Below are 15,380 nucleotides of genomic sequence, written 5' to 3'. Positions count from 1 at the left end.
AAATTTAGATGGAAACTAGATTGTTTTTCTTCATTTTTATTTGTTTAAATAATGACATCAATATTCTACATTAAATTTTGGTTAGAAGCTTGGCTTTGAGGGAAAAAAAGTACTATACACAATCAAGTTTTAAGACAATAAAGGTCCAAACCACAGATCTAAGTATTCTATAATTTTATATCACCTTTGATATGGCTAAACACTTCATATCTACAGNGTGATAAAGGCATGGAAATAAAATATTGAGCAAAATCCACAACGTTCCTAACCTCACTGAGATTACTAAAGAAATGAAGGGTGATGCGCTAGGTATTGTGATTGACTAGAATGCCATGTGCTGGCCACTTTCTTTATGTTTGAGTGTTCGCTTTGTGAACAATTACTTGTTCTCTCTGTCAAAAATATCAGAATAAATGGAAGTGCTTAATGAGATTTTCCTGCTTTCTCAGAATCAGCATTAAGAACTTTATCTAAGTTTATGGAGATATGGAGAACTCTACTTACATTTCAAGTTCAGAGAACCTCCAGTTCTTTTTTCCAAGCTGAGGGGCAGCAAGGATTAAAAGAGCACGCAAATGTACCCATCTCCTAAGAAAAGAGGTTCAAGTCATAGGAGGATGCTATGTACTGGAAGAGAAACCATCCTTTATTCCTTTAAAATCTCTTCTCGGCAGTTCTTTTCTTTGGGGAGGGTGTAGGTTCTGCGCTGCTTTTTCTTTTTTCTTTTTTCTTTTTTTTTTAGATTTTATTTATTTATTCGACACAGAGAGAGACAGCCAGCGAGAGAGGGAACACAAGCAGGGGGAGTGGGAAAGGAAGAAGCAGGCTCATAGCAGAGGAGCCTGATGTGGGGCTCGATCCCATAGCGTCGGGATCACGTCCTGAGCCGAAGGCAGACGCTTAACCGCTGTGCCACCCAGGCGCCCCTGCGCTGCTTTTTCTATATTAAACAGCAGAGCGAAGAGCTCTGTAATGCTAAGCCAGGTGCAATCCCCCACCATTGATTTTTCACTCTGCTTAAGACATGTTGCAGATGTTCTCAGATCTGGGAGTATTTCCAGCCTTCCTCAGTGTTCTAGCTCCACACCCCCTACTCAGATTCAGTACCAACCATGAGGATGAAAAAGGCCAGGAAGCTTCTTGTGCTTCTGACTTCCTACCTATCTCTCCCAGGCATTTAAACTGTTTTTAGATAGGTGGAAATAACTGGTTTAACTGGTTAGACCCTACTCTCCCTCTCTGGTACTTCCTTTCAGAAACAAAATGCCTTCTTCCTCTTTAATGTGCACCACCTCCTTTTGTATATAACATGACTGTCATTATAGCAGGCAGAATTCTAAAGATGCATCCCTCCCTCCAGACTCCTTTCCCTAGATTATTCAATCAAACAGTAACCTAGGTACTGCTGTGAAGGGATATTGCTTCTAGAATTAAGCTTGCTAATAGGCTGACTATAGAATAGGGAGATTATTCTGGATTTTCCAAGTGGGCCCCATGTGATCATATGACCCCTGAGAAGCAGGAGAGGAAGGCCCAAGAGTGAGGCCCAGAGAGATGTAGTAACATGGAAAGCAGGGGAGGTTTGAAGCTTAAGACAAACCAGACTCACTGTTGCTGGAAGGAGGCCACTTGGAAAGCACAAAGAGAGATGGAGACTCTCGGAGCAAAGATTCCTTGTTGACAGCCAGCAAAGAAATGGGGATTTCAGCTCTACAACTACTTGGAATTGAATTTTGCCTGAATAAGTCTGGAATTGGACTATATCCAGAGCTTCTAGTAACCTTGCCAACATCTTGATTTTAGTCCTGTGAGGTCTGTGACAGATCTGACCTACAGAAACTATCAGGTAATAAATTTGTGTTGTTTTAAGCTGCTAAATCTGTAGCAATTTGTTGTGTAGTGACAGAAAACAATACAGTCACATCCTCCTCCTGCTCCAAGGTACATTTGCCTTCCTGTCCCTGAGGGAAAATTGTAGAAGTAATGCAGGAGGCTGGATCGGCAAAAGGAAAAACAAATTGGTGGGAGGCAAAATATTATTCCCCTTATACTTTTTAACTTTATATTGATGTGATGACTCTATAATTAGATTATAAAGCAGTTGACAGACATTATATACAGAGTAGGTTCTAAAATTGTGTGTGTGTGTTCATGTGTATAAGAGAAAGAGAGAGGTTCGGATTAATACTTCATATATTCTTATATGAAAATACTAATTGAACTTTATATAGTCAACCCAATATTCTTTCAACTGATCCTCATTAAAATTCCATGAATTAGGGGTGCCTGGGTTGTTCAGTAGGTTAAGTGTCCAATGCTTGATTTTGGCTCAGGTTATGATTTCGGGGTTGTGAGATCAAGCCTCATGTTGGGCTCCCCACTCAGCGGGAGTCTGCTGAAGATTCTCTCCCCCTCCTTCTCCTTCTTCCCTTCCCCCTGCTCACATACACACTCTCTCTCTCTCAAATAAATAAATCTTTAAAAAAAAAAACCCTCCGTGAATTAAGTATCCTTCATGTGTTACATATAAAGAAATAGGCTTAGAAATTTTAAGTGGTCTGCCTAATATCAATGAGATGAAATCTGCAAAGTGGAGCAAACTTTAGGGGACTTAAAAAATTAAGGGACTTGTAAAATTAGTGAAACTGCAAAAGTAGCCTGAGGTGACCAGGGTTGGAGAAAACCCAAAAGATAGCTTAGCTAAATGCAGGAATACCAAGGGGTAGCCTGCATCTCTTTGTCGTGGTAAGAGTCCATGAGTTTTCCATTGATTAAGGGAACATCTTGTTTGCTATAAAGCTTAAGTTGTCTTATCATTATTTCAAAGTGAGGTGCCTCCTGTGGCAAAAACAAACAAACAAACAAGAAAAACCCAACCTGTTAATACCACCAAGTAACCTAACAAATGTTAAGCATAATTGTACTACACAGTCACTATGTTCGTGGCTCCTCTGAGGAGCATTTAAACTTTAAAAAAAAAATCTTCTTGTAATAATTTTTATAGGTGTGGCTGAGAAGTAGAGACAAGAGGGATAGCTTAAGATGGATTTCCTGTGCACACCAAAATCCTGTGGTACCTTCTGTATAATCATACGTCTTTCTCCTAAGGCAGCCAGCATTTGAGTACCTGCTACAGAGAAGTAAATGAAAACTAGCGAGTATTAGCTGGAGAATTAGTAGCATCCCACACAATGAGGAAAACGATTTCTGTGCCACTAATGTGGACTTTTCATTTTCCTCTTCGTCTGCATCTTCCCAACTAGAGCAATAAGTGCAAGAAGGGGTCTTTGGATAAGAGCAGATATTGTTTCCAGCCACACTAAGCTAGTGGAAGGAGAACTTTGAATCAAATATGTGATCGAAGTTAAAAAAAATGATTGAAAATTCGTGGGCTCAAATGAGAAGCAGTTATACTAATCAGCTACACAGTGGGAAGGGAGATTTCAAAGATTGTAGAAAGTATTTAGAAAAAATAGATATATTTTCTACTTATAATTTAATTATTTTCAATTTATTGATCAAACTTATTTCATATTATATTACATGAATTACATATTACATTATTTACATCATGAACTGTGTGTGTCTATACATAAGTTTGTGTGTGTGTGTGTGTGTATATATATATATATATATATATATATATATATATATCCAGGAGTAGCCTACTAGAATTTTCACAAGATAAATTTCAGATTTGTTGAAATTCTCCTCAGATGAATCATTAAGTCTGCGTTTATGCAGTATAATTGTACTTATAAGTAATACACAATCCTAATTTTTTATATGTGTAATATTATTCAAATTATCAAAGTGCCTAATAGCTTTGTGAGATGAGGAAACAGAGGCACACTGAGTTTAAATACCTTGTGTATCTCCAAATTATAAAGTACCAGAACTAGGATATGGACACTTGACATTGATCACTGGGGCTTTGGGCCAAACCCTGTTCATGACAAAAGTATGAAAGGTTCAGATCAGAAATTCAAAGTTCACAGACCAATCACAGTTAATGAAAAACTCAACTTACTTTTCAAACATAATACTTATTTTTGACAAGCCCTTGGTTCATTGCCTTGACACATGATAAACAATTTAATATTATTAACTTGGAAAAAAAATACATCTCCAATACTTTCTTTGATTTTTGCCTCTCCTTCCTTTCCTCTTTTATTGAGGTCCCAGGTCCATGGGACTGGGCAGGAGGCTGCCCTGAGGGCAAAGAAAGAGCTGGTGGCAGGGCCTTATTTAACCTTTTTGGAGCACAGGTGGTTGGGGTGGCTGCATTTCTTCTTCTATCAGTTGATTGTGCAGGGGTGTAGGGGAGGCTTAACACTTGGGGGAGATCATCTTGTCACAGTTGTACTTCTGGGTGAGCTGGAGAAGGCTCGGTGATGCTGCCCTGAAGGAGAAGCACCAAGTACATGGTGGGACTCTTTCTGGATACTGTAATCTGAAGGGTGTGGCCATCCTCCAGCTGTTTATCCCACAAAAATCAGATGCTGCTGGTCAGGCAGGGTGCCCTCCTTGTCTTGGATTTTGGCTTTGATATTCTCAGTGACATCATTGAGCTTGAACTTGGGGCGGTAGGGAGACAATTGTCTGTCATGTCTCACAAAGATCTGCATACCTGGGTCTGCCTCAAGGCCACCACCAACACCACACTCTGACACCTTGTTCCTTCCCTCCCCTCCCCTCCCCTCCCCACTCCCCTCCTCTTTCCTCCCCTTCCCCCCTTCACTTTCCCTTTTCCCTCTTCTATCCCTCTAGAATTCCTACTAGATTTATGTTAGAGACTTGCATTTGATACTCTATGCCTCAATTGCTTTTATTTTCCAGTCTCTTTCTTATTATCCTGCCCTTATGAGATTATAGTGATATAATAGATGTGTAGGGATTTATTGAGTACCTACTCAGTGCACATTTGCATTCACAACAGCCTAAGATGCAAAGGCTATTACAATTTGTGTTTTAGAGATGAAGAATCTGAGTGTGACAAGGAGGTTAAATATTCAAACCAAATCAGTTTGACCTGTGCTAACTCCTGCATTTACTTCTGGTTTCAGTTCATTTATTTTCTCTTAGCAAGATTGAGTAAAAATATAATTTCAATGATTATAGTTTTCAATTTAAAGATTTTCAAATGATTAATTGTTAATTTCTCTGTACTTTAAAACTCCTACTTATTTTTTTAGTACTAGGAAGCCTCTACATTTTGAGAACTTAAGCTTAATTTTTGCAAAATATTGTACTTATAATTATTAGATTTCTACTTCTGTAGATGTAAAGTTTCCTACATATTGATTACTCAAATATTGAAAATTCTCTGTAGTTCTTCATCATGCACTCTTTACTAGAGTAGTAGTTTCTTAAGAGCCTCAATAAAAGCTTTTCATGATATAAGGAGCAGATACCATGCTATCACTTTGTTTCCAGAACCTTACCCTTTGCAGATCAGCAATCTTGGCCCTGTAGCCACACGTGACACAGACCAAATACATATTTGTGGGTGCATTTACTTTGGCCCTCTGAATATTCAAATTGGCACATGACGGCTTCATCCCAAATTGAAGAGCAAAGGTAATTCAGCCAAGGTAATTAATTGACACTGCTGTTTTGGTTCTAGGTATCATGCAGGAAGCCTGGTCTCCTCACCCCACCCTGCTGTCTGTATGTAGAATCTTATATTGGTCCCAAGCTCCTAGTAGGTTGTTTTTGCCACTCCTGATTCTTAGGTATTTCCCTATTTTGGCCCTTAGAATTTCTTCTTTCTTTCATTTTTAAATGTTGTAGTTAATTTTTTTTTAACACAACCTGTGAATTAGAGTGCATAAAGTTCTTTTGCTGTTTTGGCCACTTACACCAAAATTTCTTATGTTTTAATGAAATGAGTTTATATCAGGATCTTTACGCAAGCAATAGTGTCCATTTATACACATTATTGTTCTGTTTATGTAGAATTTCCACACACAGTTTCAGGACTTGTAAAAAAACTTTTTGTGATACGTTATTTTTATTTTTTATGCAAATCATATCTGATTCATGGTTTGGAAGCTTTTAAAATTTCTACCACTTTGAAGAAAATAGAGTCTTATTGTTTATTGGTTTTACTGCTAAAAAGCAGACCAAGGAAACATTATAATATATGAATTAAAGAAAGAACATTGAATATAAATATAGACAAATGGAACTCTAATAAAACAGGAAAATTTGGCCACATTAATCCTCTTTCCTCATTAAACTATTTAAGTCTTTATTTTTTTAAGAGATTTTTACTATTTCTGAAAAAGGAACTCTCTAAAAATAAGCTAATATAAGCACTAAGTTGCAAATTTTGTTCTTATTTAAAATATATATATTTATATATATTTATACTAATATATAAACATGTACATCTATTCCTACTCCTATTAGGTATATACATATACCTAATACTCTATTCCTACTCTGTACCATATATATATATTTCTATATATATATCTAATACTCTGAATATCATAAACATAAAAGATAAATCATTATATTTTTCTTATTTTGTATTTATTCAAAATTTAGAAGTTATTAGTTATATTTAGAAAGATTCTTATTCTCAAGAAGAGTGTGCAAATGGTTGATTTTCCCTCAAAATTATTTTACCTCTTCCAAATATTACATTAAAGGTAAACAGTAAAATAATATTGTTTTCTAATTTTCCTTATTTCCTCTTTTTATCTAATCTTTCAATTGCCAACTGGCATATTTATATTGATATGCTATTTTATAATATAATTAAAGCAAAAACCTCCAAGTAGATTACATTTCAATATCCTTTAAAGTTAAATTATACATTTGTTTTCACAGAAAATAAAATAGCATTCAGTTCTTTGAATAAAAACTATTTTATTATTTAATATTGTACTATATTTTTTAATTAAAAGGCAGATGAGGGACAACTGGGTGGCTCAATTGGTTGAGTGTCTGCCTTTGGCTTGGGGCACCTGGGTGGCTCAGTTGTTAAGCATCTGCCTTCGGCCCAGGGTGTGATCCCAGAGTCCTGGGATCAAGACCTGCATCAGGCCCCTCTGCTGGGAGCCTGCTACTTCCTCCCCACTCCCCCTGCTTGTGTTCCCTCTCTTGCTGGCTGTCTCTTTCTGTGTCAAATAAATAAATAAAGTCTTTAAAAAAAAAGTGTCTGCCTTTGGCTCAAGTCATGATCTCAGTGTCCTGGGATTGAGCCCTGTGTCAGGCTCCCTGCTCAGTGGGGAGTCTGCTTCTCCCTCTCCCTCTGCCCCTCTCTCTTTTCATGCTCTCTCCCTCTCTGTCTCTCTCAAATGAATAAATAAAATCTGAAAAAAATTAAAAGACAGATGCATTCAGATTTCACATTTGTTACAAAGTCCTCAATTGGAAAATTTTCTAACCACAAAAGTTGTTACTTATACTTGACACAATATCAAAAATATTTGAGATGAATATTTTCAAATATGTTTTTTCTTGCATTATTCAAGAGGTTTTTTTTCAAAAGCAAGTCAAGATAAAACTACCTGAATCTTAATTAATCATTATACTTCTACAATCTTTCTTGTTTTTATTTTTTTCTTAGAAAATAAAAGTGTATAGTGCTTGCTAAAGCTGGATATGAATATTAAATATGTTTGTATACAAATTTAAGTATCCAATGAACATATTTATTATATTTATTATTCATATATATTATTCAGTTCATAATGTAATCATTTATTTATTTCAGAGCCTTGCTATAAGTGCTTATTACTTGTAGTAGTTTTTTTCTTGATTTTTTCAGATTTTCTACATAGACAATTGTTTTACTTGTGAACAAAGACAGTTTTACTTCTTCTTTCCTAATCTTCATACCTTTTCTTTCTTTCTTTCTTTCTCTCTTTCTTTCTTTCTTTCTTTCTTTCTTTCTTTTTTTTTTTGTCTTATCGCACTGGACAGAATTTCCAATATGGTGTTGAAAAGGAATGGTGAGAGAGAGTTGTACCTAATCTTAGTGAGAAAGGTTTGAATTTCTCACCATTAAGTAAGATGTTAGCTTCAGGTTTTCATAGATATTCTTTATCAAGTTGAAAAATATATTTTTATGTTTATTAAGAATAGATGTGGATTTGAGAAACAATGACATAGAATGGCAATCCAAATTTGTGTTTGCTTATTAGAATATGATGCATCCGAAGATAGGTATCAGAGAGGAAGAGAAAAAAAAAATGAGGAACCACTTACCTGGAGTTCAAGCTCCTCCTGAGAAGCAATCATAAGCATTTTTGTTGTATTTTCTTTCATTTGCTAGCATATTTGTTTTTCTCTGAGTAGTAAACACTCAAATAACTATTAGTTTACTAGATACCACTACAAAGTAAAGTGCACCAAAGGTGTTTTTCTTTAACACAATCACTTCAACTTTTCTTTTCCACTTGTCATTTATCGACAACAATTGCCCTCTTGGACACATGTTTTAAGGAATACTCTGTATTTTATATATCATTTCCTACCTTACTAGCAACTATTTGACACCAAGAGAATTGATCACACAAATGATGCCTGAAAGAATAGAGAGAAAACAAATTATCTAAGCATCACCCTAGGAAACCAGGACAAAAAAAGAGAGAGAGAGAGAGAGAAAATAAAATCCAAAGTAAGCAGAAGAAAAGAAATAATGAAAATTAGGGCAGAATCGATGAAACTGAAAATAGGAAACCAAGAGAGAATTTTTTTTCAAAAAGCTTGTTCTTTGAAAAGATAAATAAGATCAATAAGCCTCTAGCCACACTAATCAAGAAAAAAAAGGGGGGGAGAACAAGCGAGTGAGCATACAAATTACGAATATCAAAAATGAGGGGAGAACATCTCTACAGATCCCAGGGACATTAAAAGTGTCATGAAGTAATACTATAAACAATTCTGTTCCCACAAATATGATAACCAAGATTAAACCAATTCCTTGAAAGATACAATCTGCCAGTCTCACTCAAGAAGAACAGACAATCTGAATAGGCCTATATTTATTAAAGAAATTGAATTAATAATTAATAATCTCCCAAATAGAAAGTACCCAGCCCCGAAGGGTTCACTGGTAAAATCTGCCAAACATTTAGGAAGAAATTTTACTAATTCTCTATATTCTCTTTCAGAACATAGAAGCAGAGAATACTTCCTAATTCATTCTATGAGGCCAGTATTACCCTAATACCAAATCAGATACATTAGGAGAAAACTGTATCTTTTCATCACGAGAAAAGTAAGCCAATTATCTCTCATGAGCATAGTACAAAAATTCTCAAAAAAATATCAAATCTAATCCAACAATGTATGAAAAGAATTGTACATACTGGAATTTTAGCTAATATAAGACCAAAAAAAAAAAAAAGAAGGAAATAAAAGGTATACAGATTGGGGAAGAAATAAAACTGTGTTTCTTCATAGGTAAAATAATTGTCTATGCAGAACATCTGAAAAAATCGACAAAAAACTCCTGCAAGTAATAAGCAGTTAAAGCAAGGAAGAAGGATACAAAAGTCGATTACTTTCCTATTTACCACAATTAACAGGTGAAATTTGAAATTAAAAACACAATATAATTTACAATATCATCCCCAAAATGAAATACTTAGTATAAACCTAACAAATTAGTTATAAGATCTATATGAGGAATCCTACAAAACTATAATGAACAATGACAAAGAAGAACTAAGTAAATGAAGAGCTAATCTGCATTCATGGATAGGAAGACTGAAAGCATTCAAGATGTCAGTTCTTCCGCACTTGATCTAGAGTTTCATCACACCCTTACCAAATCCCAGAAAGCTTGGTGGATAACAACAGATTGTAATGTTTATACAGAAGAACAAAACACCCAGAATAGCCATCACAAAATTGAAAGAAAAGAACAAAATTGGAGGACTGACATTACTTGATTTCAAGGTTTACTATAAAGTTTATAGTAATCAAGATAGTGTGATATTAACAAGAGAATAGGCAAATAGGTCAATGGAACAGAATAGAGAGCTCAGAAATAAACCTCAATAAATATAATCAACTGATCTTTGGCAAAGGGGCACGGGCAATACATGGAAAAAGGTGGTCTTTTCAACAAATGGTGCTAAAACATTGGACATCCATCTGCAAAAAAAAAGGAATCTAGACATGGACCACAGACCTTACACCCTGGTAAGACAGTGTTAAGACTTCTTTTGGTTTGTTGTTACTGTTGTTTTGTTTGTTTTAATTTATTCATTTTTTATTTTGTTATTTTAATTCTAGTGTAGTTAACATACAGTGTTATATTAGTTCCAGGTATACAGCATAGTGATGTAACACTTCCATACATCACCCAGCACTCATCACAATAAGTGCCCTCCTTAATCCTGATCACCCATTTCACCCATTCCCTGACCCACCTCCTCTCTGGTAACCATCAGTTCTCTAACGTTAAGGATGTTTCTTGGTTTCTCTCTCTCTCCCACTTTCTCTCTCTCTCTCTGTTTCCCCTTTGATCATTTGTTTTGTTCCTTAAATTCCACAAGTGAGCGAAATCATATGGTATTTGTCTTTCTCTGACTGACTTATTTTGCTTAGCATTATACTCTCTAGCTCCATCCACATTGTTGCAAATGGCAAGATTTCATTCTTTTTTATGACTGAATAATTTCCCTTTGTATATATAATATATTCCACATCTTTTTTTTTAAGATTGTATGTATTTATATGAGAGAGAAACAGTGAGAGGGAGAGAGCATGAGAAGGGGGAGGGTTAGAGGGAGAAGCAGACTCCCTGCAGAGCAGGGAGCCTGATGCAGGACTCGATCCCGGGACTCCGGGATCATGAACGCAGCCGAAGGCAGTCGCTTAACCAACTGAGCCACCCAGGTGCCCCTACCATATCTTCTTTTAACACCATTTAAAGAATCACTGTTAAAAAAATGAAAAGACCAGCCACAAACAGGGAGAAAATATTTGCAAAAGACTCATCTGTAAAGGAACTATATATATATATATATATATATATGTCTCTACACACGTGTGCACACACACACACACAGAACTCTTAAAACTCATCAATGAGAAAACAGCCCAATTAAAAAATGGGTCAAAGACATTAACAGACCTCACCAAAGAAGATACACAGATGGCAAATATGTGTATGAAAAGATGCTCTACATCACATGTCATCAGGGAAATGCATTTAGAATAACAATGAGATCCTACTGTACCCCTATTAGGATAGCCAGAACCAAGAACACTAACATAAAATGCTGGCAAACCTGTAGGGCAACAGGAACTCTCTTTCATTGTTGGTTTGAATGCAATAAGGTATAGCCACTTTGGAAAGCCGTTTGGGTGATTTCTTATAAAACTAAACATTCTCTTGCCGTATTATCCAGCAAACACACTCCTTGGTATTTATCAAATGAATAGAACATTTATGTCCGTGTAAAAACCTTCACATGGATGTTTTTGCAGCTTTATTCATAATTGCCAAAATTTGGAAAGAAACAAGATGTCTTTCAGTAGGTAAACTGAAATGGCTGACTACTCTATGATTCTTACAATATGATAATCTAGAAAAGGCAAAACTATGAAGATAGCAAAGAGGTCAGTGGTTGGGGGAGAGGAGGAAGGATGAATAAGCTAAGTACAAAGGATTTTTTAGGCGGTGAATCTACTCTGTATGATACTGTAATGGTAACTGTGTGTCATTATAAATTTGTCCAAACCCTTATAATGTGTAACACCAGAGTCAACTTCCATATAAACTATGGACTCTGGGTGATAGTGATTTGCCAGTGCAGTTTAATCAATTGTAACACATTTAATACTCCTGTGGCGGATGTTGATAGTTGGGAGGGTATATATATATATATGTGGGAACAGAGGGTATATGGGAAATCTCTGTACCTTCTGCTCAATTTTGCTAGGAACCTAAACTGATCTAAAAAAAAATAAGTCTCATTTAAAAAGTGTAAAGAAGATTAGGGGTGAAGGGTATGTTTAAAAAGTTAGAGATTATTTACAGAAGTGGAAAACTATGTGAAACAAACCACTTTCATATACTACCTAGGAATTGTTATTCAACTTTAAAGAAACATTTGTTGAAATTCTAATATGAACAGTTGTAATATGGTAAAGGAACTATTAGTTTGGAGTCATAGAGCTAAATATATTTCCTAGCTCTGAAATTTAACTTGTAAGCTATCTTCCAGCAATTATTTACTTTGAAAAACATAAACATCCTTTTTTTTAATCAGATAAATATAATGAATCTCTCTTTACATTGTAGCTTGGCTAGGTTAGTAGAATTATATTTTGAAATTACTCAACATAGTTAAACTAAATCTTAATTGAATATTAACTACAGATAATTTGATAAGCAGGTTGAAGGTTTTTAAGGAGCAGAATTTCCAATAAACTCCTGGGGGACATATGTTTATATATCTTACCTGTTTGGCTTAAAATTCTTTGAATTTGAAAACAATAGATGTTTATGACCACATAATCCTAGCATGGTGCCTTAAATAAAGTATAAAACAAACATATTTGTTGAATGCTGATGAATAATAAGGAAGTTTATACAGTTTTCCTTTGTTATCATAAGTTTTTCACATGTTATTCAACTTTTAATGTTTTCTTTTTTTATCATTGAATAAATACATAATGGTCAAGAACATTCAATAGAATTGCCTCCAGCTTCATCGACAATTCACATGGCTCGTTGTTTTAGCATTAGTGACAGTGTTTGGGAAACAACATATGAAAGAATGCAACTTGCATAATGAGAACTTACTATATTACATACATTAAAATGGTTATATATATAACTTCAGAGTCATTCAAAAATTAAGATATTCAAATATTAAAATCCTTGATGTTTCAATAATTTTTGTGTAATTTACCTTACTCATGAGAGTTTGGACTTAGACTTTTTATTGGTATTGGTAACTTAAATACACTATTTAAGGTGAGATTCTCCAATTAAGTTAATAACTTAATTATTTCTTATTTGTTTTGACAAGTTTATTGCATAAAGGAAATCCTACGGTCTGCCCTTAAATAGATGGCAATTACCATAAAGTTAAGAAATTACTGTAACAAGGGTATACAATTAATCAGTTCTGTGTTTCATAACACCATGTGCATGCCCTGATGCATTGCTTTCAGCAATACAACAGCTGTTCTTTAATGCATTTTTTATGTCTCCAAGTAATTCTTTCATGATGAATTATGGCATATTCGGCCAGAATTAATAATGAACCAAAAGCATGTGTGAAAAATTATGTAAAATCTTACTGAAGAGTTAAATTTGATTTGAGATTTTTAATTTCAAAAAAAATAAACAAAAAGTATAACTTTCAGCTGATCGAAAACTACTTTGTATATATCTTCAATATAATAATTAAATGGGAAGTAAATATTCACTTAAAGAAACAGGATTTTCCCACTTGTGTTCACAAATAAGAATAGTCTTTAAAAGAATTAGTGAATATTGTTAAATATGTAACTTTAACTTTGAGAAACTCTCATGTCATATATGTTCTGTGATTTATGAGCTGGCTCCTCAATCCTTGTTCCCAGTGGAGAATGTTCAATAATTTTACTTTTCTTACTCTCACCTAAGTGAACCCTACAAGAAGAACATTGAGAGAAATAATTTAAATTATGGTGTGAATGAAGTGAACTCTATTCTGTTAGCAAGTATTAATTAGAAGTCTAAGTCCACACAGGAGAGAGAATCCAGACAATAATTTGAACAAGAAAAGTTCAATGTGAAGAAGGTTTAGCTATAACAAGGAATTGGAGTAATGTGGCATAAGTTAAAGAAGTAAGGCATTCAAGTCCAGGTGGCACAGAGAACCTCCCTCAAAATCAGTAAAAACAGGTCAACATCTGGACATATAATAGTGAAGCTTGCAAATCTCAGAGACAAAGAATAAATCCTGCAAGCAGCTCAGGACAAGAGTCCCTAACCGAGAATGGTAGAAATATTAGACTGGCAGAAGACCTATTCTCAGACACCTGGCAGGCCAGAAAGGACTGGCATGATATATTCAGGTGCTGAGTGAGAAAAACATTCAGCCAGAATACTTTATCCAGCAAGGCTGTCATTCAAAATAGGAGAGAGAAAAAGCTTCCAGGACAAACAGAAAATAAAAGAATTTCTGATAATTAACCCAACTCTGCAAGAAATATTGAAGGTGATCCTTTAAGTGAGGAGAAAGCCCAAAAGTAACATAGACCAGAAAGGAACAGAAACAATATACAGAAATAGGGACTTTACAGATAATACAACAGCACCAAATTCATGTCATTCAATAGTTACTCTGAATGTAAATGGGCTAAATGCCCAATCAAAAGACACAGGGCATCGTATTGGATAAAAAAAGCAAGACCCATTGATATGCTGTCTGCAAGAGACTCATTTTAGACCTAAAGCCACTTCTAGTTTGAAAGTGGGGGGGGGGTGGAAAACCATTTATCATGCTAATGGACATCAAAAGAACCTGCAGTAGCAATCCTTACATCAGACAAATTTGATTTTAAACCAAATAAAAAGATGAGGAAGGACACTATATCACACTTAAAGGGTCTATCCAACAAGAAGATCTAACAATTTTAAATATTTATGACCCTAACATGGGAGCAGCCAATTATATAAACCAAGTAATAACAAAATTAAAGAAACCCATTAATAATAATACAATAATAGTAAGGGACTTTAACACCCCACTCGCTGCAATGGACAGATCATCTAAGCAGAAAATCAACAAGGAAACAAGGGTTTGGAATGACCCACTGGATCAGATGGACTTCACAGATATATATCGAGTATTCCATCCTAAAGCAACAGAATACACAGTCTTCTCAAGTGCACATGGAACATTCTTCAGAATAGATCAGATACTCGGTCATAAATCAGGTCTCAATTGGTACTAAAAGACTGGGCTCATTACCTACATATTTTCAGACCACAGTGCTTTGAAACCTGAACTCAATCACAAGAAGAAATTTGGAAAAAAACTCAAATGCATGGAGATTAAAGAGCATCCTACTAAAGAATGAATGGTTCAACCAGGAAATTAAACAAGAATAAAAAAAAGTCATGGAAACAAATGAAAATGAAAACACAACTGTTCATAACCTTTGGGTGCAGCAAAGGTGGTCCTAAGAGGGAAGTACATAGCAATACAAGCCTTTCTCAAGAAATAAGAAAAGTCTCAAATACACAACCTAAACTTACACCTAAAAGAGCTGGAGAGAGAACAGCAAATAAAGACTAAACCCAGCAGGAGAAGAAAATTAATGAAGGTTAGAGCAGAAATCAATGAAATAGAAACTAAAAGAATAGTAGAACAGATCAACAGAACTAGGAGCTGGTTCTTTGAAAG

This window comes from Ailuropoda melanoleuca, chromosome 15 (genome assembly GCF_002007445.2).
Source record: "Ailuropoda melanoleuca isolate Jingjing chromosome 15, ASM200744v2, whole genome shotgun sequence".
In the NCBI taxonomy this organism is placed as follows: domain Eukaryota; kingdom Metazoa; phylum Chordata; class Mammalia; order Carnivora; family Ursidae; genus Ailuropoda; species Ailuropoda melanoleuca.
The sequence above is the reverse complement of the archived record's forward strand: the minus strand, read 5'-3'. Positions refer to the sequence as shown.